Below are 22,930 nucleotides of genomic sequence, written 5' to 3' on the forward strand. Positions count from 1 at the left end.
ATTTCTTCTAGGACACTTTGTCCAGGTAGGGTTAGGAATGTCTTTGCATTGGAAGCGGATGAACAAGGGCTGATAATTGGTTATCAGCAGCTCCCGAGCTGAGTCTCTGGAGGTTGCCTGGAGTTCCTTTGCCAACAGGGTCCATGGAGAGGGATAATTTGAAGTCATTCTTGCCTGACTGTTAAGTTGGAACAAGAAGTCTATGCAAACCAAACTTGGGTTGGACATCGTATCTGCATTAAGTCAAGATGTTGTTGAGAGTAGACTTTGGAGAGTGGCGCGAATTCGACGAGACAATTGGCAGACTTGTAAGGGCTGGTGGCTGAGCGTTAGAACTGTCGCCTGCCACATGTGAATCACGAAATCACAAGGTAGTGACTTGTAGCCTCACGCAAGCGATGTGCTTTGATGCGCAGTACGTGGCAGAGTTTGTGCATCCATTTTAAGCGTCTGGAGAGGAGAGTTTGGACAGTAGCGCGAATTCAGCGGGACAATTGGCGGACATGCAAGGGTTGTTAGCTCAGCGGTAGAATTGTCGCCTGCCATGCGCAAGTCTCGAAAACTGGCGGTGTTGAGCTCTATCCTCACGGGAGGCATGTTTTGATGCGCAGTTCGGCCACACATTTTTTGGATGTCCTGTCACACCCTTCACCTCCAAGACGGCAGCTCATCCTGGGCTTGAAGAACTGGCAACTCTGCTTCATTTGTTGACGGCTTCAAGGAATGGTCCGTTTTGGGGGGAGATGGTGCCTTGAGGCTCTCTTGATACACAGTACGTGGCAAAGGCAACCCATCCATTGTCTACCGCTTGTCCCTTTCGGGTAAGGCGGAGGTGGGGCAAAACGCAGTTTCCCTGACCGGGAATCGAACCCGGGCCGCGGCGGTGAGAGCGCCGAATCCTGACCACTAGACCATCAGGGAGCTGCCACAGAGGTGTCTTGATGAGTGACGCGTGGGTGTATCGGGCTACATTTTCCGCTGCGCCTCGAGCGGAGCGCTTGGGCAATGGCGCGAATTCGTTGAGAAAACTGCCACGTGTGTGAGCATTGGTGGTTCAGTGGTAGAATTCTCGCCTTCCACGCGGGAGACCCGGGTTCGATTCCCGGCCAATGCACGGTTCCTTTATGCGTGGGGTCTTGGGGGGCATTAAGTTTGTTCTCGGTCACGGCCAGACGGCATCAAGATTTGGAACAAGAAGCCTGTGCAAACCAAACTTGGGTTGGACATCGTATCTGCATTAAGTCAAGATGTTGTTGAGAGGAGACTTTGGACAGTGGCGCGAATTCGGCGGGACAATTGGCAGACTTAGAATTGTCGCCTGCCAGCGCCAGTGGGTGACTGAATATATGTTTACAGACATTGCTGGTAAACCCGTGTGTCTTATTAGTGGAGCTAATGTGGCTGTAATTAAGGAATTTAATTTAAGACGGCACTACGAGACAAAAGAAGAATGGTCCGTTTTGGGGGAAGAGGGTGTCTTGAGCCTCGCTTGATACACAGTACGTGGCAAAGGCAACCCATCCATTGTCTACCGCTTGTCCCTTTCAGGTAAGCCGGAGCTGGGTAAAAACACCGTTTTTAGGATCTCCTGTGGCACTCTTCACCTCCAAAACCCGTTCAGGGCTTAAATACCTGGGGACTCACCTTTGTTTGTCCAAGCTGAATTTCATTTCTGTGCAGCTTCGAGAAATCGTCCATTTTCAGGTTCCCTGTCAGCCTCGTTGGCGCAGTAGGCAGCGCGTCAGTCTCATAATCTGAAGGTCGTGAGTTCGAGCCTCACACGAGGCAGGTGTTTTGGTACAGAGTTGGTCCATCCATTTTGTACCTCTTCTACCCATTTCGAGGACGCTGGAGCCTTAGAACCACTCCTTTGTAGTGGATTTTCAGCCTCCTCCGATGCGAGATCTAGAACAGGGATCAATCCAAATCATTCTGCCATTGACCGTGGAAAGCCTTCCCATCTGTTTGATTTCAAGACTCACACGTGGCAGGCGATCCTCCCCTATGGATGTGTGCCGGCCCTCTGAAACCACTTCATCCAACTTTCACCACAATTCCTCTTTCTTTTCTCAGGTCAGAATTGCGGGGCACCACACGTTGGCTCCCAAATGACTCCTACCTGTTATTTCTTCTAGGACACTTTGTCCAGGTAGGGTTAGGAATGTCTTTGCATTGGAAGCGGATGAACAAGGGCTGATAATTGGTTATCAGCAGCTCCCGAGCTGAGTCTCTGGAGGTTGCCTGGAGTTCCTTTGCCAACAGGGTCCATGGAGAGGGATAATTTGAAGTCATTCTTGCCTGACTGTTAAGTTGGAACAAGAAGTCTATGCAAACCAAACTTGGGTTGGACATCGTATCTGCATTAAGTCAAGATGTTGTTGAGAGTAGACTTTGGAGAGTGGCGCGAATTCGACGAGACAATTGGCAGACTTGTAAGGGCTGGTGGCTGAGCGTTAGAACTGTCGCCTGCCACATGTGAATCACGAAATCACAAGGTAGTGACTTGTAGCCTCACGCAAGCGATGTGCTTTGATGCGCAGTACGTGGCAGAGTTTGTGCATCCATTTTAAGCGTCTGGAGAGGAGAGTTTGGACAGTAGCGCGAATTCAGCGGGACAATTGGCGGACATGCAAGGGTTGTTAGCTCAGCGGTAGAATTGTCGCCTGCCATGCGCAAGTCTCGAAAACTGGCGGTGTTGAGCTCTATCCTCACGGGAGGCATGTTTTGATGCGCAGTTCGGCCACACATTTTTTGGATGTCCTGTCACACCCTTCACCTCCAAGACGGCAGCTCATCCTGGGCTTGAAGAACTGGCAACTCTGCTTCATTTGTTGACGGCTTCAAGGAATGGTCCGTTTTGGGGGGAGATGGTGCCTTGAGGCTCTCTTGATACACAGTACGTGGCAAAGGCAACCCATCCATTGTCTACCGCTTGTCCCTTTCGGGTAAGGCGGAGGTGGGGCAAAACGCAGTTTCCCTGACCGGGAATCGAACCCGGGCCGCGGCGGTGAGAGCGCCGAATCCTGACCACTAGACCATCAGGGAGCTGCCACAGAGGTGTCTTGATGAGTGACGCGTGGGTGTATCGGGCTACATTTTCCGCTGCGCCTCGAGCGGAGCGCTTGGGCAATGGCGCGAATTCGTTGAGAAAACTGCCACGTGTGTGAGCATTGGTGGTTCAGTGGTAGAATTCTCGCCTGCCACGCGGGAGACCCGGGTTCGGTTCCCGGCCAATGCACGGTTCCTTTATGCGTGGGGTCTTGGGGGGCATTAAGTTTGTTCTCGGTCACGGCCAGACGGCATCAAGATTTGGAACAAGAAGCCTGTGCAAACCAAACTTGGGTTGGACATCGTATCTGCATTAAGTCAAGATGTTGTTGAGAGGAGACTTTGGACAGTGGCGCGAATTCGGCGGGACAATTGGCAGACTTAGAATTGTCGCCTGCCAGCGCCAGTGGGTGACTGAATATATGTTTACAGACATTGCTGGTAAACCCGTGTGTCTTATTAGTGGAGCTAATGTGGCTGTAATTAAGGAATTTAATTTAAGACGGCACTACGAGACAAAAGAAGAATGGTCCGTTTTGGGGGAAGAGGGTGTCTTGAGCCTCGCTTGATACACAGTACGTGGCAAAGGCAACCCATCCATTGTCTACCGCTTGTCCCTTTCAGGTAAGCCGGAGCTGGGTCAAAACACCGTTTTTAGGATCTCCTGTGGCACTCTTCACCTCCAAAACCCGTTCAGGGCTTCAATACCTGGGGACTCACCTTTGTTTGTCCAAGCTGAATTTCATTTCTGTGCAGCTTCGAGAAATCGTCCATTTTCAGGTTCCCTGTCAGCCTCGTTGGCGCAGTAGGCAGCGCGTCAGTCTCATAATCTGAAGGTCGTGAGTTCGAGCCTCACACGAGGCAGGTGTTTTGGTACAGAGTTGGTCCATCCATTTTGTACCTCTTCTACCCATTTCGAGGACGCTGGAGCCTTAGAACCACTCCTTTGTAGTGGATTTTCAGCCTCCTCCGATGCGAGATCTAGAACAGGGATCAATCCAAATCATTCTGCCATTGACCGTGGAAAGCCTTCCCATCTGTTTGATTTCAAGACTCACACGTGGCAGGCGATCCTCCCCTATGGATGTGTGCCGGCCCTCTGAAACCACTTCATCCAACTTTCACCACAATTCCTCTTTCTTTTCTCAGGTCAGAATTGCGGGGCACCACACGTTGGCTCCCAAATGACTCCTACCTGTTATTTCTTCTAGGACACTTTGTCCAGGTAGGGTTAGGAATGTCTTTGCATTGGAAGCGGATGAACAAGGGCTGATAATTGGTTATCAGCAGCTCCCGAGCTGAGTCTCTGGAGGTTGCCTGGAGTTCCTTTGCCAACAGGGTCCATGGAGAGGGATAATTTGAAGTCATTCTTGCCTGACTGTTAAGTTGGAACAAGAAGTCTATGCAAACCAAACTTGGGTTGGACATCGTATCTGCATTAAGTCAAGATGTTGTTGAGAGTAGACTTTGGAGAGTGGCGCGAATTCGACGAGACAATTGGCAGACTTGTAAGGGCTGGTGGCTGAGCGTTAGAACTGTCGCCTGCCACATGTGAATCACGAAATCAGAAGGTAGTGACTTGTAGCCTCACGCAAGCGATGTGCTTTGATGCGCAGTACGTGGCAGAGTTTGTGCATCCATTTTAAGCGTCTGGAGAGGAGAGTTTGGACAGTAGCGCGAATTCAGCGGGACAATTGGCGGACATGCAAGGGTTGTTAGCTCAGCGGTAGAATTGTCGCCTGCCATGCGCAAGTCTCGAAAACTGGCGGTGTTGAGCTCTATCCTCACGGGAGGCATGTTTTGATGCGCAGTTCGGCCACACATTTTTTGGATGTCCTGTCACACCCTTCACCTCCAAGACGGCAGCTCATCCTGGGCTTGAAGAACTGGCAACTCTGCTTCATTTGTTGACGGCTTCAAGGAATGGTCCGTTTTGGGGGGAGATGGTGCCTTGAGGCTCTCTTGATACACAGTACGTGGCAAAGGCAACCCATCCATTGTCTACCGCTTGTCCCTTTCGGGTAAGGCGGAGGTGGGGCAAAACGCAGTTTCCCTGACCGGGAATCGAACCCGGGCCGCGGCGGTGAGAGCGCCGAATCCTGACCACTAGACCATCAGGGAGCTGCCACAGAGGTGTCTTGATGAGTGACGCGTGGGTGTATCGGGCTACATTTTCCGCTGCGCCTCGAGAGGAGCGCTTGGGCAATGGCGCGAATTCGTTGAGAAAACTGCCACGTGTGTGAGCATTGGTGGTTCAGTGGTAGAATTCTCGCCTGCCACGCGGGAGACCCGGGTTCGATTCCCGGCCAATGCACGGTTCCTTTATGCGTGGGGTCTTGGGGGGCATTAAGTTTGTTCTCGGTCACGGCCAGACGGCATCAAGATTTGGAACAAGAAGCCTGTGCAAACCAAACTTGGGTTGGACATCGTATCTGCATTAAGTCAAGATGTTGTTGAGAGGAGACTTTGGAGAGTGGCGCGAATTCGGCGGGACAATTGGCAGACTTAGAATTGTCGCCTGCCAGCGCCAGTGGGTGACTGAATATATGTTTACAGACATTGCTGGTAAACCCGTGTGTCTTATTAGTGGAGCTAATGTGGCTGTAATTAAGGAATTTAATTTAAGACGGCACTACGAGACAAAAGAAGAATGGTCCGTTTTGGGGGAAGAGGGTGTCTTGAGCCTCGCTTGATACACAGTACGTGGCAAAGGCAACCCATCCATTGTCTACCGCTTGTCCCTTTCAGGTAAGCCGGAGCTGGGTCAAAACACCGTTTTTAGGATCTCCTGTGGCACTCTTCACCTCCAAAACCCGTTCAGGGCTTCAATACCTGGGGACTCACCTTTGTTTGTCCAAGCTGAATTTCATTTCTGTGCAGCTTCGAGAAATCGTCCATTTTCAGGTTCCCTGTCAGCCTCGTTGGCGCAGTAGGCAGCGCGTCAGTCTCATAATCTGAAGGTCGTGAGTTCGAGCCTCACACGAGGCAGGTGTTTTGGTACAGAGTTGGTCCATCCATTTTGTACCTCTTCTACCCATTTCGAGGACGCTGGAGCCTTAGAACCACTCCTTTGTAGTGGATTTTCAGCCTCCTCCGATGCGAGATCTAGAACAGGGATCAATCCAAATCATTCTGCCATTGACCGTGGAAAGCCTTCCCATCTGTTTGATTTCAAGACTCACACGTGGCAGGCGATCCTCCCCTATGGATGTGTGCCGGCCCTCTGAAACCACTTCATCCAACTTTCACCACAATTCCTCTTTCTTTTCTCAGGTCAGAATTGCGGGGCACCACACGTTGGCTCCCAAATGACTCCTACCTGTTATTTCTTCTAGGACACTTTGTCCAGGTAGGGTTAGGAATGTCTTTGCATTGGAAGCGGATGAACAAGGGCTGATAATTGGTTATCAGCAGCTCCCGAGCTGAGTCTCTGGAGGTTGCCTGGAGTTCCTTTGCCAACAGGGTCCATGGAGAGGGATAATTTGAAGTCATTCTTGCCTGACTGTTAAGTTGGAACAAGAAGTCTATGCAAACCAAACTTGGGTTGGACATCGTATCTGCATTAAGTCAAGATGTTGTTGAGAGTAGACTTTGGAGAGTGGCGCGAATTCGACGAGACAATTGGCAGACTTGTAAGGGCTGGTGGCTGAGCGTTAGAACTGTCGCCTGCCACATGTGAATCACGAAATCAGAAGGTAGTGACTTGTAGCCTCACGCAAGCGATGTGCTTTGATGCGCAGTACGTGGCAGAGTTTGTGCATCCATTTTAAGCGTCTGGAGAGGAGAGTTTGGACAGTAGCGCGAATTCAGCGGGACAATTGGCGGACATGCAAGGGTTGTTAGCTCAGCGGTAGAATTGTCGCCTGCCATGCGCAAGTCTCGAAAACTGGCGGTGTTGAGCTCTATCCTCACGGGAGGCATGTTTTGATGCGCAGTTCGGCCACACATTTTTTGGATGTCCTGTCACACCCTTCACCTCCAAGACGGCAGCTCATCCTGGGCTTGAAGAACTGGCAACTCTGCTTCATTTGTTGACGGCTTCAAGGAATGGTCCGTTTTGGGGGGAGATGGTGCCTTGAGGCTCTCTTGATACACAGTACGTGGCAAAGGCAACCCATCCATTGTCTACCGCTTGTCCCTTTCGGGTAAGGCGGAGGTGGGGCAAAACGCAGTTTCCCTGACCGGGAATCGAACCCGGGCCGCGGCGGTGAGAGCGCCGAATCCTGACCACTAGACCATCAGGGAGCTGCCACAGAGGTGTCTTGATGAGTGACGCGTGGGTGTATCGGGCTACATTTTCCGCTGCGCCTCGAGAGGAGCGCTTGGGCAATGGCGCGAATTCGTTGAGAAAACTGCCACGTGTGTGAGCATTGGTGGTTCAGTGGTAGAATTCTCGCCTGCCACGCGGGAGACCCGGGTTCGATTCCCGGCCAATGCACGGTTCCTTTATGCGTGGGGTCTTGGGGGGCATTAAGTTTGTTCTCGGTCACGGCCAGACGGCATCAAGATTTGGAACAAGAAGCCTGTGCAAACCAAACTTGGGTTGGACATCGTATCTGCATTAAGTCAAGATGTTGTTGAGAGGAGACTTTGGAGAGTGGCGCGAATTCGGCGGGACAATTGGCAGACTTAGAATTGTCGCCTGCCAGCGCCAGTGGGTGACTGAATATATGTTTACAGACATTGCTGGTAAACCCGTGTGTCTTATTAGTGGAGCTAATGTGGCTGTAATTAAGGAATTTAATTTAAGACGGCACTACGAGACAAAAGAAGAATGGTCCGTTTTGGGGGAAGAGGGTGTCTTGAGCCTCGCTTGATACACAGTACGTGGCAAAGGCAACCCATCCATTGTCTACCGCTTGTCCCTTTCAGGTAAGCCGGAGCTGGGTCAAAACACCGTTTTTAGGATCTCCTGTGGCACTCTTCACCTCCAAAACCCGTTCAGGGCTTCAATACCTGGGGACTCACCTTTGTTTGTCCAAGCTGAATTTCATTTCTGTGCAGCTTCGAGAAATCGTCCATTTTCAGGTTCCCTGTCAGCCTCGTTGGCGCAGTAGGCAGCGCGTCAGTCTCATAATCTGAAGGTCGTGAGTTCGAGCCTCACACGAGGCAGGTGTTTTGGTACAGAGTTGGTCCATCCATTTTGTACCTCTTCTACCCATTTCGAGGACGCTGGAGCCTTAGAACCACTCCTTTGTAGTGGATTTTCAGCCTCCTCCGATGCGAGATCTAGAACAGGGATCAATCCAAATCATTCTGCCATTGACCGTGGAAAGCCTTCCCATCTGTTTGATTTCAAGACTCACACGTGGCAGGCGATCCTCCCCTATGGATGTGTGCCGGCCCTCTGAAACCACTTCATCCAACTTTCACCACAATTCCTCTTTCTTTTCTCAGGTCAGAATTGCGGGGCACCACACGTTGGCTCCCAAATGACTCCTACCTGTTATTTCTTCTAGGACACTTTGTCCAGGTAGGGTTAGGAATGTCTTTGCATTGGAAGCGGATGAACAAGGGCTGATAATTGGTTATCAGCAGCTCCCGAGCTGAGTCTCTGGAGGTTGCCTGGAGTTCCTTTGCCAACAGGGTCCATGGAGAGGGATAATTTGAAGTCATTCTTGCCTGACTGTTAAGTTGGAACAAGAAGTCTATGCAAACCAAACTTGGGTTGGACATCGTATCTGCATTAAGTCAAGATGTTGTTGAGAGTAGACTTTGGAGAGTGGCGCGAATTCGACGAGACAATTGGCAGACTTGTAAGGGCTGGTGGCTGAGCGTTAGAACTGTCGCCTGCCACATGTGAATCACGAAATCACAAGGTAGTGACTTGTAGCCTCACGCAAGCGATGTGCTTTGATGCGCAGTACGTGGCAGAGTTTGTGCATCCATTTTAAGCGTCTGGAGAGGAGAGTTTGGACAGTAGCGCGAATTCAGCGGGACAATTGGCGGACATGCAAGGGTTGTTAGCTCAGCGGTAGAATTGTCGCCTGCCATGCGCAAGTCTCGAAAACTGGCGGTGTTGAGCTCTATCCTCACGGGAGGCATGTTTTGATGCGCAGTTCGGCCACACATTTTTTGGATGTCCTGTCACACCCTTCACCTCCAAGACGGCAGCTCATCCTGGGCTTGAAGAACTGGCAACTCTGCTTCATTTGTTGACGGCTTCAAGGAATGGTCCGTTTTGGGGGGAGATGGTGCCTTGAGGCTCTCTTGATACACAGTACGTGGCAAAGGCAACCCATCCATTGTCTACCGCTTGTCCCTTTCGGGTAAGGCGGAGGTGGGGCAAAACGCAGTTTCCCTGACCGGGAATCGAACCCGGGCCGCGGCGGTGAGAGCGCCGAATCCTGACCACTAGACCATCAGGGAGCTGCCACAGAGGTGTCTTGATGAGTGACGCGTGGGTGTATCGGGCTACATTTTCCGCTGCGCCTCGAGAGGAGCGCTTGGGCAATGGCGCGAATTCGTTGAGAAAACTGCCACGTGTGTGAGCATTGGTGGTTCAGTGGTAGAATTCTCGCCTGCCACGCGGGAGACCCGGGTTCGATTCCCGGCCAATGCACGGTTCCTTTATGCGTGGGGTCTTGGGGGGCATTAAGTTTGTTCTCGGTCACGGCCAGACGGCATCAAGATTTGGAACAAGAAGCCTGTGCAAACCAAACTTGGGTTGGACATCGTATCTGCATTAAGTCAAGATGTTGTTGAGAGGAGACTTTGGACAGTGGCGCGAATTCGGCGGGACAATTGGCAGACTTAGAATTGTCGCCTGCCAGCGCCAGTGGGTGACTGAATATATGTTTACAGACATTGCTGGTAAACCCGTGTGTCTTATTAGTGGAGCTAATGTGGCTGTAATTAAGGAATTTAATTTAAGACGGCACTACGAGACAAAAGAAGAATGGTCCGTTTTGGGGGAAGAGGGTGTCTTGAGCCTCGCTTGATACACAGTACGTGGCAAAGGCAACCCATCCATTGTCTACCGCTTGTCCCTTTCAGGTAAGCCGGAGCTGGGTCAAAACACCGTTTTTAGGATCTCCTGTGGCACTCTTCACCTCCAAAACCCGTTCAGGGCTTCAATACCTGGGGACTCACCTTTGTTTGTCCAAGCTGAATTTCATTTCTGTGCAGCTTCGAGAAATCGTCCATTTTCAGGTTCCCTGTCAGCCTCGTTGGCGCAGTAGGCAGCGCGTCAGTCTCATAATCTGAAGGTCGTGAGTTCGAGCCTCACACGAGGCAGGTGTTTTGGTACAGAGTTGGTCCATCCATTTTGTACCTCTTCTACCCATTTCGAGGACGCTGGAGCCTTAGAACCACTCCTTTGTAGTGGATTTTCAGCCTCCTCCGATGCGAGATCTAGAACAGGGATCAATCCAAATCATTCTGCCATTGACCGTGGAAAGCCTTCCCATCTGTTTGATTTCAAGACTCACACGTGGCAGGCGATCCTCCCCTATGGATGTGTGCCGGCCCTCTGAAACCACTTCATCCAACTTTCACCACAATTCCTCTTTCTTTTCTCAGGTCAGAATTGCGGGGCACCACACGTTGGCTCCCAAATGACTCCTACCTGTTATTTCTTCTAGGACACTTTGTCCAGGTAGGGTTAGGAATGTCTTTGCATTGGAAGCGGATGAACAAGGGCTGATAATTGGTTATCAGCAGCTCCCGAGCTGAGTCTCTGGAGGTTGCCTGGAGTTCCTTTGCCAACAGGGTCCATGGAGAGGGATAATTTGAAGTCATTCTTGCCTGACTGTTAAGTTGGAACAAGAAGTCTATGCAAACCAAACTTGGGTTGGACATCGTATCTGCATTAAGTCAAGATGTTGTTGAGAGTAGACTTTGGAGAGTGGCGCGAATTCGACGAGACAATTGGCAGACTTGTAAGGGCTGGTGGCTGAGCGTTAGAACTGTCGCCTGCCACATGTGAATCACGAAATCACAAGGTAGTGACTTGTAGCCTCACGCAAGCGATGTGCTTTGATGCGCAGTACGTGGCAGAGTTTGTGCATCCATTTTAAGCGTCTGGAGAGGAGAGTTTGGACAGTAGCGCGAATTCAGCGGGACAATTGGCGGACATGCAAGGGTTGTTAGCTCAGCGGTAGAATTGTCGCCTGCCATGCGCAAGTCTCGAAAACTGGCGGTGTTGAGCTCTATCCTCACGGGAGGCATGTTTTGATGCGCAGTTCGGCCACACATTTTTTGGATGTCCTGTCACACCCTTCACCTCCAAGACGGCAGCTCATCCTGGGCTTGAAGAACTGGCAACTCTGCTTCATTTGTTGACGGCTTCAAGGAATGGTCCGTTTTGGGGGGAGATGGTGCCTTGAGGCTCTCTTGATACACAGTACGTGGCAAAGGCAACCCATCCATTGTCTACCGCTTGTCCCTTTCGGGTAAGGCGGAGGTGGGGCAAAACGCAGTTTCCCTGACCGGGAATCGAACCCGGGCCGCGGCGGTGAGAGCGCCGAATCCTGACCACTAGACCATCAGGGAGCTGCCACAGAGGTGTCTTGATGAGTGACGCGTGGGTGTATCGGGCTACATTTTCCGCTGCGCCTCGAGAGGAGCGCTTGGGCAATGGCGCGAATTCGTTGAGAAAACTGCCACGTGTGTGAGCATTGGTGGTTCAGTGGTAGAATTCTCGCCTGCCACGCGGGAGACCCGGGTTCGATTCCCGGCCAATGCACGGTTCCTTTATGCGTGGGGTCTTGGGGGGCATTAAGTTTGTTCTCGGTCACGGCCAGACGGCATCAAGATTTGGAACAAGAAGCCTGTGCAAACCAAACTTGGGTTGGACATCGTATCTGCATTAAGTCAAGATGTTGTTGAGAGGAGACTTTGGAGAGTGGCGCGAATTCGGCGGGACAATTGGCAGACTTAGAATTGTCGCCTGCCAGCGCCAGTGGGTGACTGAATATATGTTTACAGACATTGCTGGTAAACCCGTGTGTCTTATTAGTGGAGCTAATGTGGCTGTAATTAAGGAATTTAATTTAAGACGGCACTACGAGACAAAAGAAGAATGGTCCGTTTTGGGGGAAGAGGGTGTCTTGAGCCTCGCTTGATACACAGTACGTGGCAAAGGCAACCCATCCATTGTCTACCGCTTGTCCCTTTCAGGTAAGCCGGAGCTGGGTCAAAACACCGTTTTTAGGATCTCCTGTGGCACTCTTCACCTCCAAAACCCGTTCAGGGCTTCAATACCTGGGGACTCACCTTTGTTTGTCCAAGCTGAATTTCATTTCTGTGCAGCTTCGAGAAATCGTCCATTTTCAGGTTCCCTGTCAGCCTCGTTGGCGCAGTAGGCAGCGCGTCAGTCTCATAATCTGAAGGTCGTGAGTTCGAGCCTCACACGAGGCAGGTGTTTTGGTACAGAGTTGGTCCATCCATTTTGTACCTCTTCTACCCATTTCGAGGACGCTGGAGCCTTAGAACCACTCCTTTGTAGTGGATTTTCAGCCTCCTCCGATGCGAGATCTAGAACAGGGATCAATCCAAATCATTCTGCCATTGACCGTGGAAAGCCTTCCCATCTGTTTGATTTCAAGACTCACACGTGGCAGGCGATCCTCCCCTATGGATGTGTGCCGGCCCTCTGAAACCACTTCATCCAACTTTCACCACAATTCCTCTTTCTTTTCTCAGGTCAGAATTGCGGGGCACCACACGTTGGCTCCCAAATGACTCCTACCTGTTATTTCTTCTAGGACACTTTGTCCAGGTAGGGTTAGGAATGTCTTTGCATTGGAAGCGGATGAACAAGGGCTGATAATTGGTTATCAGCAGCTCCCGAGCTGAGTCTCTGGAGGTTGCCTGGAGTTCCTTTGCCAACAGGGTCCATGGAGAGGGATAATTTGAAGTCATTCTTGCCTGACTGTTAAGTTGGAACAAGAAGTCTATGCAAACCAAACTTGGGTTGGACATCGTATCTGCATTAAGTCAAGATGTTGTTGAGAGTAGACTTTGGAGAGTGGCGCGAATTCGACGAGACAATTGGCAGACTTGTAAGGGCTGGTGGCTGAGCGTTAGAACTGTCGCCTGCCACATGTGAATCACGAAATCACAAGGTAGTGACTTGTAGCCTCACGCAAGCGATGTGCTTTGATGCGCAGTACGTGGCAGAGTTTGTGCATCCATTTTAAGTGTCTGGAGAGGAGAGTTTGGACAGTAGCGCGAATTCAGCGGGACAATTGGCGGACATGCAAGGGTTGTTAGCTCAGCGGTAGAATTGTCGCCTGCCATGCGCAAGTCTCGAAAACTGGCGGTGTTGAGCTCTATCCTCACGGGAGGCATGTTTTGATGCGCAGTTCGGCCACACATTTTTTGGATGTCCTGTCACACCCTTCACCTCCAAGACGGCAGCTCATCCTGGGCTTGAAGAACTGGCAACTCTGCTTCATTTGTTGACGGCTTCAAGGAATGGTCCGTTTTGGGGGGAGATGGTGCCTTGAGGCTCTCTTGATACACAGTACGTGGCAAAGGCAACCCATCCATTGTCTACCGCTTGTCCCTTTCGGGTAAGGCGGAGGTGGGGCAAAACGCAGTTTCCCTGACCGGGAATCGAACCCGGGCCGCGGCGGTGAGAGCGCCGAATCCTGACCACTAGACCATCAGGGAGCTGCCACAGAGGTGTCTTGATGAGTGACGCGTGGGTGTATCGGGCTACATTTTCCGCTGCGCCTCGAGCGGAGCGCTTGGGCAATGGCGCGAATTCGTTGAGAAAACTGCCACGTGTGTGAGCATTGGTGGTTCAGTGGTAGAATTCTCGCCTGCCACGCGGGAGACCCGGGTTCGATTCCCGGCCAATGCACGGTTCCTTTATGCGTGGGGTCTTGGGGGGCATTAAGTTTGTTCTCGGTCACGGCCAGACGGCATCAAGATTTGGAACAAGAAGCCTGTGCAAACCAAACTTGGGTTGGACATCGTATCTGCATTAAGTCAAGATGTTGTTGAGAGGAGACTTTGGACAGTGGCGCGAATTCGGCGGGACAATTGGCAGACTTAGAATTGTCGCCTGCCAGCGCCAGTGGGTGACTGAATATATGTTTACAGACATTGCTGGTAAACCCGTGTGTCTTATTAGTGGAGCTAATGTGGCTGTAATTAAGGAATTTAATTTAAGACGGCACTACGAGACAAAAGAAGAATGGTCCGTTTTGGGGGAAGAGGGTGTCTTGAGCCTCGCTTGATACACAGTACGTGGCAAAGGCAACCCATCCATTGTCTACCGCTTGTCCCTTTCAGGTAAGCCGGAGCTGGGTCAAAACACCGTTTTTAGGATCTCCTGTGGCACTCTTCACCTCCAAAACCCGTTCAGGGCTTCAATACCTGGGGACTCACCTTTGTTTGTCCAAGCTGAATTTCATTTCTGTGCAGCTTCGAGAAATCGTCCATTTTCAGGTTCCCTGTCAGCCTCGTTGGCGCAGTAGGCAGCGCGTCAGTCTCATAATCTGAAGGTCGTGAGTTCGAGCCTCACACGAGGCAGGTGTTTTGGTACAGAGTTGGTCCATCCATTTTGTACCTCTTCTACCCATTTCGAGGACGCTGGAGCCTTAGAACCACTCCTTTGTAGTGGATTTTCAGCCTCCTCCGATGCGAGATCTAGAACAGGGATCAATCCAAATCATTCTGCCATTGACCGTGGAAAGCCTTCCCATCTGTTTGATTTCAAGACTCACACGTGGCAGGCGATCCTCCCCTATGGATGTGTGCCGGCCCTCTGAAACCACTTCATCCAACTTTCACCACAATTCCTCTTTCTTTTCTCAGGTCAGAATTGCGGGGCACCACACGTTGGCTCCCAAATGACTCCTACCTGTTATTTCTTCTAGGACACTTTGTCCAGGTAGGGTTAGGAATGTCTTTGCATTGGAAGCGGATGAACAAGGGCTGATAATTGGTTATCAGCAGCTCCCGAGCTGAGTCTCTGGAGGTTGCCTGGAGTTCCTTTGCCAACAGGGTCCATGGAGAGGGATAATTTGAAGTCATTCTTGCCTGACTGTTAAGTTGGAACAAGAAGTCTATGCAAACCAAACTTGGGTTGGACATCGTATCTGCATTAAGTCAAGATGTTGTTGAGAGTAGACTTTGGAGAGTGGCGCGAATTCGACGAGACAATTGGCAGACTTGTAAGGGCTGGTGGCTGAGCGTTAGAACTGTCGCCTGCCACATGTGAATCACGAAATCACAAGGTAGTGACTTGTAGCCTCACGCAAGCGATGTGCTTTGATGCGCAGTACGTGGCAGAGTTTGTGCATCCATTTTAAGCGTCTGGAGAGGAGAGTTTGGACAGTAGCGCGAATTCAGCGGGACAATTGGCGGACATGCAAGGGTTGTTAGCTCAGCGGTAGAATTGTCGCCTGCCATGCGCAAGTCTCGAAAACTGGCGGTGTTGAGCTCTATCCTCACGGGAGGCATGTTTTGATGCGCAGTTCGGCCACACATTTTTTGGATGTCCTGTCACACCCTTCACCTCCAAGACGGCAGCTCATCCTGGGCTTGAAGAACTGGCAACTCTGCTTCATTTGTTGACGGCTTCAAGGAATGGTCCGTTTTGGGGGGAGATGGTGCCTTGAGGCTCTCTTGATACACAGTACGTGGCAAAGGCAACCCATCCATTGTCTACCGCTTGTCCCTTTCGGGTAAGGCGGAGGTGGGGCAAAACGCAGTTTCCCTGACCGGGAATCGAACCCGGGCCGCGGCGGTGAGAGCGCCGAATCCTGACCACTAGACCATCAGGGAGCTGCCACAGAGGTGTCTTGATGAGTGACGCGTGGGTGTATCGGGCTACATTTTCCGCTGCGCCTCGAGAGGAGCGCTTGGGCAATGGCGCGAATTCGTTGAGAAAACTGCCACGTGTGTGAGCATTGGTGGTTCAGTGGTAGAATTCTCGCCTGCCACGCGGGAGACCCGGGTTCGATTCCCGGCCAATGCACGGTTCCTTTATGCGTGGGGTCTTGGGGGGCATTAAGTTTGTTCTCGGTCACGGCCAGACGGCATCAAGATTTGGAACAAGAAGCCTGTGCAAACCAAACTTGGGTTGGACATCGTATCTGCATTAAGTCAAGATGTTGTTGAGAGGAGACTTTGGAGAGTGGCGCGAATTCGGCGGGACAATTGGCAGACTTAGAATTGTCGCCTGCCAGCGCCAGTGGGTGACTGAATATATGTTTACAGACATTGCTGGTAAACCCGTGTGTCTTATTAGTGGAGCTAATGTGGCTGTAATTAAGGAATTTAATTTAAGACGGCACTACGAGACAAAAGAAGAATGGTCCGTTTTGGGGGAAGAGGGTGTCTTGAGCCTCGCTTGATACACAGTACGTGGCAAAGGCAACCCATCCATTGTCTACCGCTTGTCCCTTTCAGGTAAGCCGGAGCTGGGTCAAAACACCGTTTTTAGGATCTCCTGTGGCACTCTTCACCTCCAAAACCCGTTCAGGGCTTCAATACCTGGGGACTCACCTTTGTTTGTCCAAGCTGAATTTCATTTCTGTGCAGCTTCGAGAAATCGTCCATTTTCAGGTTCCCTGTCAGCCTCGTTGGCGCAGTAGGCAGCGCGTCAGTCTCATAATCTGAAGGTCGTGAGTTCGAGCCTCACACGAGGCAGGTCTTTTGGTACAGAGTTGGTCCATCCATTTTGTACCTCTTCTACCCATTTCGAGGACGCTGGAGCCTTAGAACCACTCCTTTGTAGTGGATTTTCAGCCTCCTCCGATGCGAGATCTAGAACAGGGATCAATCCAAATCATTCTGCCATTGACCGTGGAAAGCCTTCCCATCTGTTTGATTTCAAGACTCACACGTGGCAGGCGATCCTCCCCTATGGATGTGTGCCGGCCCTCTGAAACCACTTCATCCAACTTTCACCACAATTCCTCTTTCTTTTCTCAGGTCAGAATTGCGGGGCACCACACGTTGGCTCCCAAATGACTCCTACCTGTTATTTCTTCTAGGACACTTTGTCCAGGTAGGGTTAGGAATGTCTTTGCATTGGAAGCGGATGAACAAGGGCTGATAATTGGTTATCAGCAGCTCCCGAGCTGAGTCTCTGGAGGTTGCCTGGAGTTCCTTTGCCAACAGGGTCCATGGAGAGGGATAATTTGAAGTCATTCTTGCCTGACTGTTAAGTTGGAACAAGAAGTCTATGCAAACCAAACTTGGGTTGGACATCGTATCTGCATTAAGTCAAGATGTTGTTGAGAGTAGACTTTGGAGAGTGGCGCGAATTCGACGAGACAATTGGCAGACTTGTAAGGGCTGGTGGCTGAGCGTTAGAACTGTCGCCTGCCACATGTGAATCACGAAATCACAAGGTAGTGACTTGTAGCCTCACGCAAGCGATGTGCTTTGATGCGCAGTACGTGGCAGAGTTTGTGCATCCATTTTAAGCGTCTGGAGAGGAGAGTTTGGACAGTAGCGCGAATTCAGCGGGACAATTGGCGGACATGCAAGGGTTGTTAGCTCAGCGGTAGAATTGTCGCCTGCCATGCGCAAGTCTCGAAAACTGGCGGTGTTGAGCTCTATCCTCACGGGAGGCATGTTTTGATGCGCAGTTCGGCCACACATTTTTTGGATGTCCTGTCACACCCTTCACCTCCAAGACGGCAGCTCATCCTGGGCTTGAAGAACTGGCAACTCTGCTTCATTTGTTGACGGCTTCAAGGAATGGTCCGTTTTGGGGGGAGATGGTGCCTTGAGGCTCTCTTGATACACAGTACGTGGCAAAGGCAACCCATCCATTGTCTACCGCTTGTCCCTTTCGGGTAAGGCGGAGGTGGGGCAAAACGCAGTTTCCCTGACCGGGAATCGAACCCGGGCCGCGGCGGTGAGAGCGCCGAATCCTGACCACTAGACCATCAGGGAGCTGCCACAGAGGTGTCTTGATGAGTGACGCGTGGGTGTATCGGGCTACATTTTCCGCTGCGCCTCGAGAGGAGCGCTTGGGCAATGGCGCGAATTCGTTGAGAAAACTGCCACGTGTGTGAGCATTGGTGGTTCAGTGGTAGAATTCTCGCCTGCCACGCGGGAGACCCGGGTTCGATTCCCGGCCAATGCACGGTTCCTTTATGCGTGGGGTCTTGGGGGGCATTAAGTTTGTTCTCGGTCACGGCCAGACGGCATCAAGATTTGGAACAAGAAGCCTGTGCAAACCAAACTTGGGTTGGACATCGTATCTGCATTAAGTCAAGATGTTGTTGAGAGGAGACTTTGGAGAGTGGCGCGAATTCGGCGGGACAATTGGCAGACTTAGAATTGTCGCCTGCCAGCGCCAGTGGGTGACTGAATATATGTTTACAGACATTGCTGGTAAACCCGTGTGTCTTATTAGTGGAGCTAATGTGGCTGTAATTAAGGAATTTAATTTAAGACGGCACTACGAGACAAAAGAAGAATGGTCCGTTTTGGGGGAAGAGGGTGTCTTGAGCCTCGCTTGATACACAGTACGTGGCAAAGGCAACCCATCCATTGTCTACCGCTTGTCCCTTTCAGGTAAGCCGGAGCTGGGTCAAAACACCGTTTTTAGGATCTCCTGTGGCACTCTTCACCTCCAAAACCCGTTCAGGGCTTAAATACCTGGGGACTCACCTTTGTTTGTCCAAGCTGAATTTCATTTCTGTGCAGCTTCGAGAAATCGTCCATTTTCAGGTTCCCTGTCAGCCTCGTTGGCCCAGTAGGCAGCGCGTCAGTCTCATAATCTGAAGGTCGTGAGTTCGAGCCTCACACGAGGCAGGTGTTTTGGTACAGAGTTGGTCCATCCATTTTGTACCTCTTCTACCCATTTCGAGGACGCTGGAGCCTTAGAACCACTCCTTTGTAGTGGATTTTCAGCCTCCTCCGATGCGAGATCTAGAACAGGGATCAATCCAAATCATTCTGCCATTGACCGTGGAAAGCCTTCCCATCTGTTTGATTTCAAGACTCACATGTGGCAGGCGATCCTCCCCTATGGATGTGTGCCGGCCCTCTGAAACCACTTCATCCAACTTTCACCACAATTCCTCTTTCTTTTCTCAGGTCAGAATTGCGGGGCACCACACGTTGGCTCCCAAATGACTCCTACCTGTTATTTCTTCTAGGACACTTTGTCCAGGTAGGGTTAGGAATGTCTTTGCATTGGAAGCGGATGAACAAGGGCTGATAATTGGTTATCAGCAGCTCCCGAGCTGAGTCTCTGGAGGTTGCCTGGAGTTCCTTTGCCAACAGGGTCCATGGAGAGGGATAATTTGAAGTCATTCTTGCCTGACTGTTAAGTTGGAACAAGAAGTCTATGCAAACCAAACTTGGGTTGGACATCGTATCTGCATTAAGTCAAGATGTTGTTGAGAGTAGACTTTGGAGAGTGGCGCGAATTCGACGAGACAATTGGCAGACTTGTAAGGGCTGGTGGCTGAGCGTTAGAACTGTCGCCTGCCACATGTGAATCACGAAATCACAAGGTAGTGACTTGTAGCCTCACGCAAGCGATGTGCTTTGATGCGCAGTACGTGGCAGAGTTTGTGCATCCATTTTAAGCGTCTGGAGAGGAGAGTTTGGACAGTAGCGCGAATTCAGCGGGACAATTGGCGGACATGCAAGGGTTGTTAGCTCAGCGGTAGAATTGTCGCCTGCCATGCGCAAGTCTCGAAAACTGGCGGTGTTGAGCTCTATCCTCACGGGAGGCATGTTTTGATGCGCAGTTCGGCCACACATTTTTTGGATGTCCTGTCACACCCTTCACCTCCAAGACGGCAGCTCATCCTGGGCTTGAAGAACTGGCAACTCTGCTTCATTTGTTGACGGCTTCAAGGAATGGTCCGTTTTGGGGGGAGATGGTGCCTTGAGGCTCTCTTGATACACAGTACGTGGCAAAGGCAACCCATCCATTGTCTACCGCTTGTCCCTTTCGGGTAAGGCGGAGGTGGGGCAAAACGCAGTTTCCCTGACCGGGAATCGAACCCGGGCCGCGGCGGTGAGAGCGCCGAATCCTGACCACTAGACCATCAGGGAGCTGCCACAGAGGTGTCTTGATGAGTGACGCGTGGGTGTATCGGGCTACATTTTCCGCTGCGCCTCGAGAGGAGCGCTTGGGCAATGGCGCGAATTCGTTGAGAAAACTGCCACGTGTGTGAGCATTGGTGGTTCAGTGGTAGAATTCTCGCCTGCCACGCGGGAGACCCGGGTTCGATTCCCGGCCAATGCACGGTTCCTTTATGCGTGGGGTCTTGGGGGGCATTAAGTTTGTTCTCGGTCACGGCCAGACGGCATCAAGATTTGGAACAAGAAGCCTGTGCAAACCAAACTTGGGTTGGACATCGTATCTGCATTAAGTCAAGATGTTGTTGAGAGGAGACTTTGGAGAGTGGCGCGAATTCGGCGGGACAATTGGCAGACTTAGAATTGTCGCCTGCCAGCGCCAGTGGGTGACTGAATATATGTTTACAGACATTGCTGGTAAACCCGTGTGTCTTATTAGTGGAGCTAATGTGGCTGTAATTAAGGAATTTAATTTAAGACGGCACTACGAGACAAAAGAAGAATGGTCCGTTTTGGGGGAAGAGGGTGTCTTGAGCCTCGCTTGATACACAGTACGTGGCAAAGGCAACCCATCCATTGTCTACCGCTTGTCCCTTTCAGGTAAGCCGGAGCTGGGTCAAAACACCGTTTTTAGGATCTCCTGTGGCACTCTTCACCTCCAAAACCCGTTCAGGGCTTAAATACCTGGGGACTCACCTTTGTTTGTCCAAGCTGAATTTCATTTCTGTGCAGCTTCGAGAAATCGTCCATTTTCAGGTTCCCTGTCAGCCTCGTTGGCGCAGTAGGCAGCGCGTCAGTCTCATAATCTGAAGGTCGTGAGTTCGAGCCTCACACGAGGCAGGTGTTTTGGTACAGAGTTGGTCCATCCATTTTGTACCTCTTCTACCCATTTCGAGGACGCTGGAGCCTTAGAACCACTCCTTTGTAGTGGATTTTCAGCCTCCTCCGATGCGAGATCTAGAACAGGGATCAATCCAAATCATTCTGCCATTGACCGTGGAAAGCCTTCCCATCTGTTTGATTTCAAGACTCACACGTGGCAGGCGATCCTCCCCTATGGATGTGTGCCGGCCCTCTGAAACCACTTCATCCAACTTTCACCACAATTCCTCTTTCTTTTCTCAGGTCAGAATTGCGGGGCACCACACGTTGGCTCCCAAATGACTCCTACCTGTTATTTCTTCTAGGACACTTTGTCCAGGTAGGGTTAGGAATGTCTTTGCATTGGAAGCGGATGAACAAGGGCTGATAATTGGTTATCAGCAGCTCCCGAGCTGAGTCTCTGGAGGTTGCCTGGAGTTCCTTTGCCAACAGGGTCCATGGAGAGGGATAATTTGAAGTCATTCTTGCCTGACTGTTAAGTTGGAACAAGAAGTCTATGCAAACCAAACTTGGGTTGGACATCGTATCTGCATTAAGTCAAGATGTTGTTGAGAGTAGACTTTGGAGAGTGGCGCGAATTCGACGAGACAATTGGCAGACTTGTAAGGGCTGGTGGCTGAGCGTTAGAACTGTCGCCTGCCACATGTGAATCACGAAATCACAAGGTAGTGACTTGTAGCCTCACGCAAGCGATGTGCTTTGATGCGCAGTACGTGGCAGAGTTTGTGCATCCATTTTAAGCGTCTGGAGAGGAGAGTTTGGACAGTAGCGCGAATTCAGCGGGACAATTGGCGGACATGCAAGGGTTGTTAGCTCAGCGGTAGAATTGTCGCCTGCCATGCGCAAGTCTCGAAAACTGGCGGTGTTGAGCTCTATCCTCACGGGAGGCATGTTTTGATGCGCAGTTCGGCCACACATTTTTTGGATGTCCTGTCACACCCTTCACCTCCAAGACGGCAGCTCATCCTGGGCTTGAAGAACTGGCAACTCTGCTTCATTTGTTGACGGCTTCAAGGAATGGTCCGTTTTGGGGGGAGATGGTGCCTTGAGGCTCTCTTGATACACAGTACGTGGCAAAGGCAACCCATCCATTGTCTACCGCTTGTCCCTTTCGGGTAAGGCGGAGGTGGGGCAAAACGCAGTTTCCCTGACCGGGAATCGAACCCGGGCCGCGGCGGTGAGAGCGCCGAATCCTGACCACTAGACCATCAGGGAGCTGCCACAGAGGTGTCTTGATGAGTGACGCGTGGGTGTATCGGGCTACATTTTCCGCTGCGCCTCGAGCGGAGCGCTTGGGCAATGGCGCGAATTCGTTGAGAAAACTGCCACGTGTGTGAGCATTGGTGGTTCAGTGGTAGAATTCTCGCCTGCCACGCGGGAGACCCGGGTTCGATTCCCGGCCAATGCACGGTTCCTTTATGCGTGGGGTCTTGGGGGGCATTAAGTTTGTTCTCGGTCACGGCCAGACGGCATCAAGATTTGGAACAAGAAGCCTGTGCAAACCAAACTTGGGTTGGACATCGTATCTGCATTAAGTCAAGATGTTGTTGAGAGGAGACTTTGGACAGTGGCGCGAATTCGGCGGGACAATTGGCAGACTTAGAATTGTCGCCTGCCAGCGCCAGTGGGTGACTGAATATATGTTTACAGACATTGCTGGTAAACCCGTGTGTCTTATTAGTGGAGCTAATGTGGCTGTAATTAAGGAATTTAATTTAAGACGGCACTACGAGACAAAAGAAGAATGGTCCGTTTTGGGGGAAGAGGGTGTCTTGAGCCTCGCTTGATACACAGTACGTGGCAAAGGCAACCCATCCATTGTCTACCGCTTGTCCCTTTCAGGTAAGCCGGAGCTGGGTCAAAACACCGTTTTTAGGATCTCCTGTGGCACTCTTCACCTCCAAAACCCGTTCAGGGCTTCAATACCTGGGGACTCACCTTTGTTTGTCCAAGCTGAATTTCATTTCTGTGCAGCTTCGAGAAA

Source organism: Rhamphochromis sp. 'chilingali' (genome assembly GCF_963969265.1).
Source record: "Rhamphochromis sp. 'chilingali' genome assembly, chromosome: 3".
Classification (NCBI taxonomy): Eukaryota; Metazoa; Chordata; class Actinopteri; order Cichliformes; family Cichlidae; genus Rhamphochromis; species Rhamphochromis sp. 'chilingali'.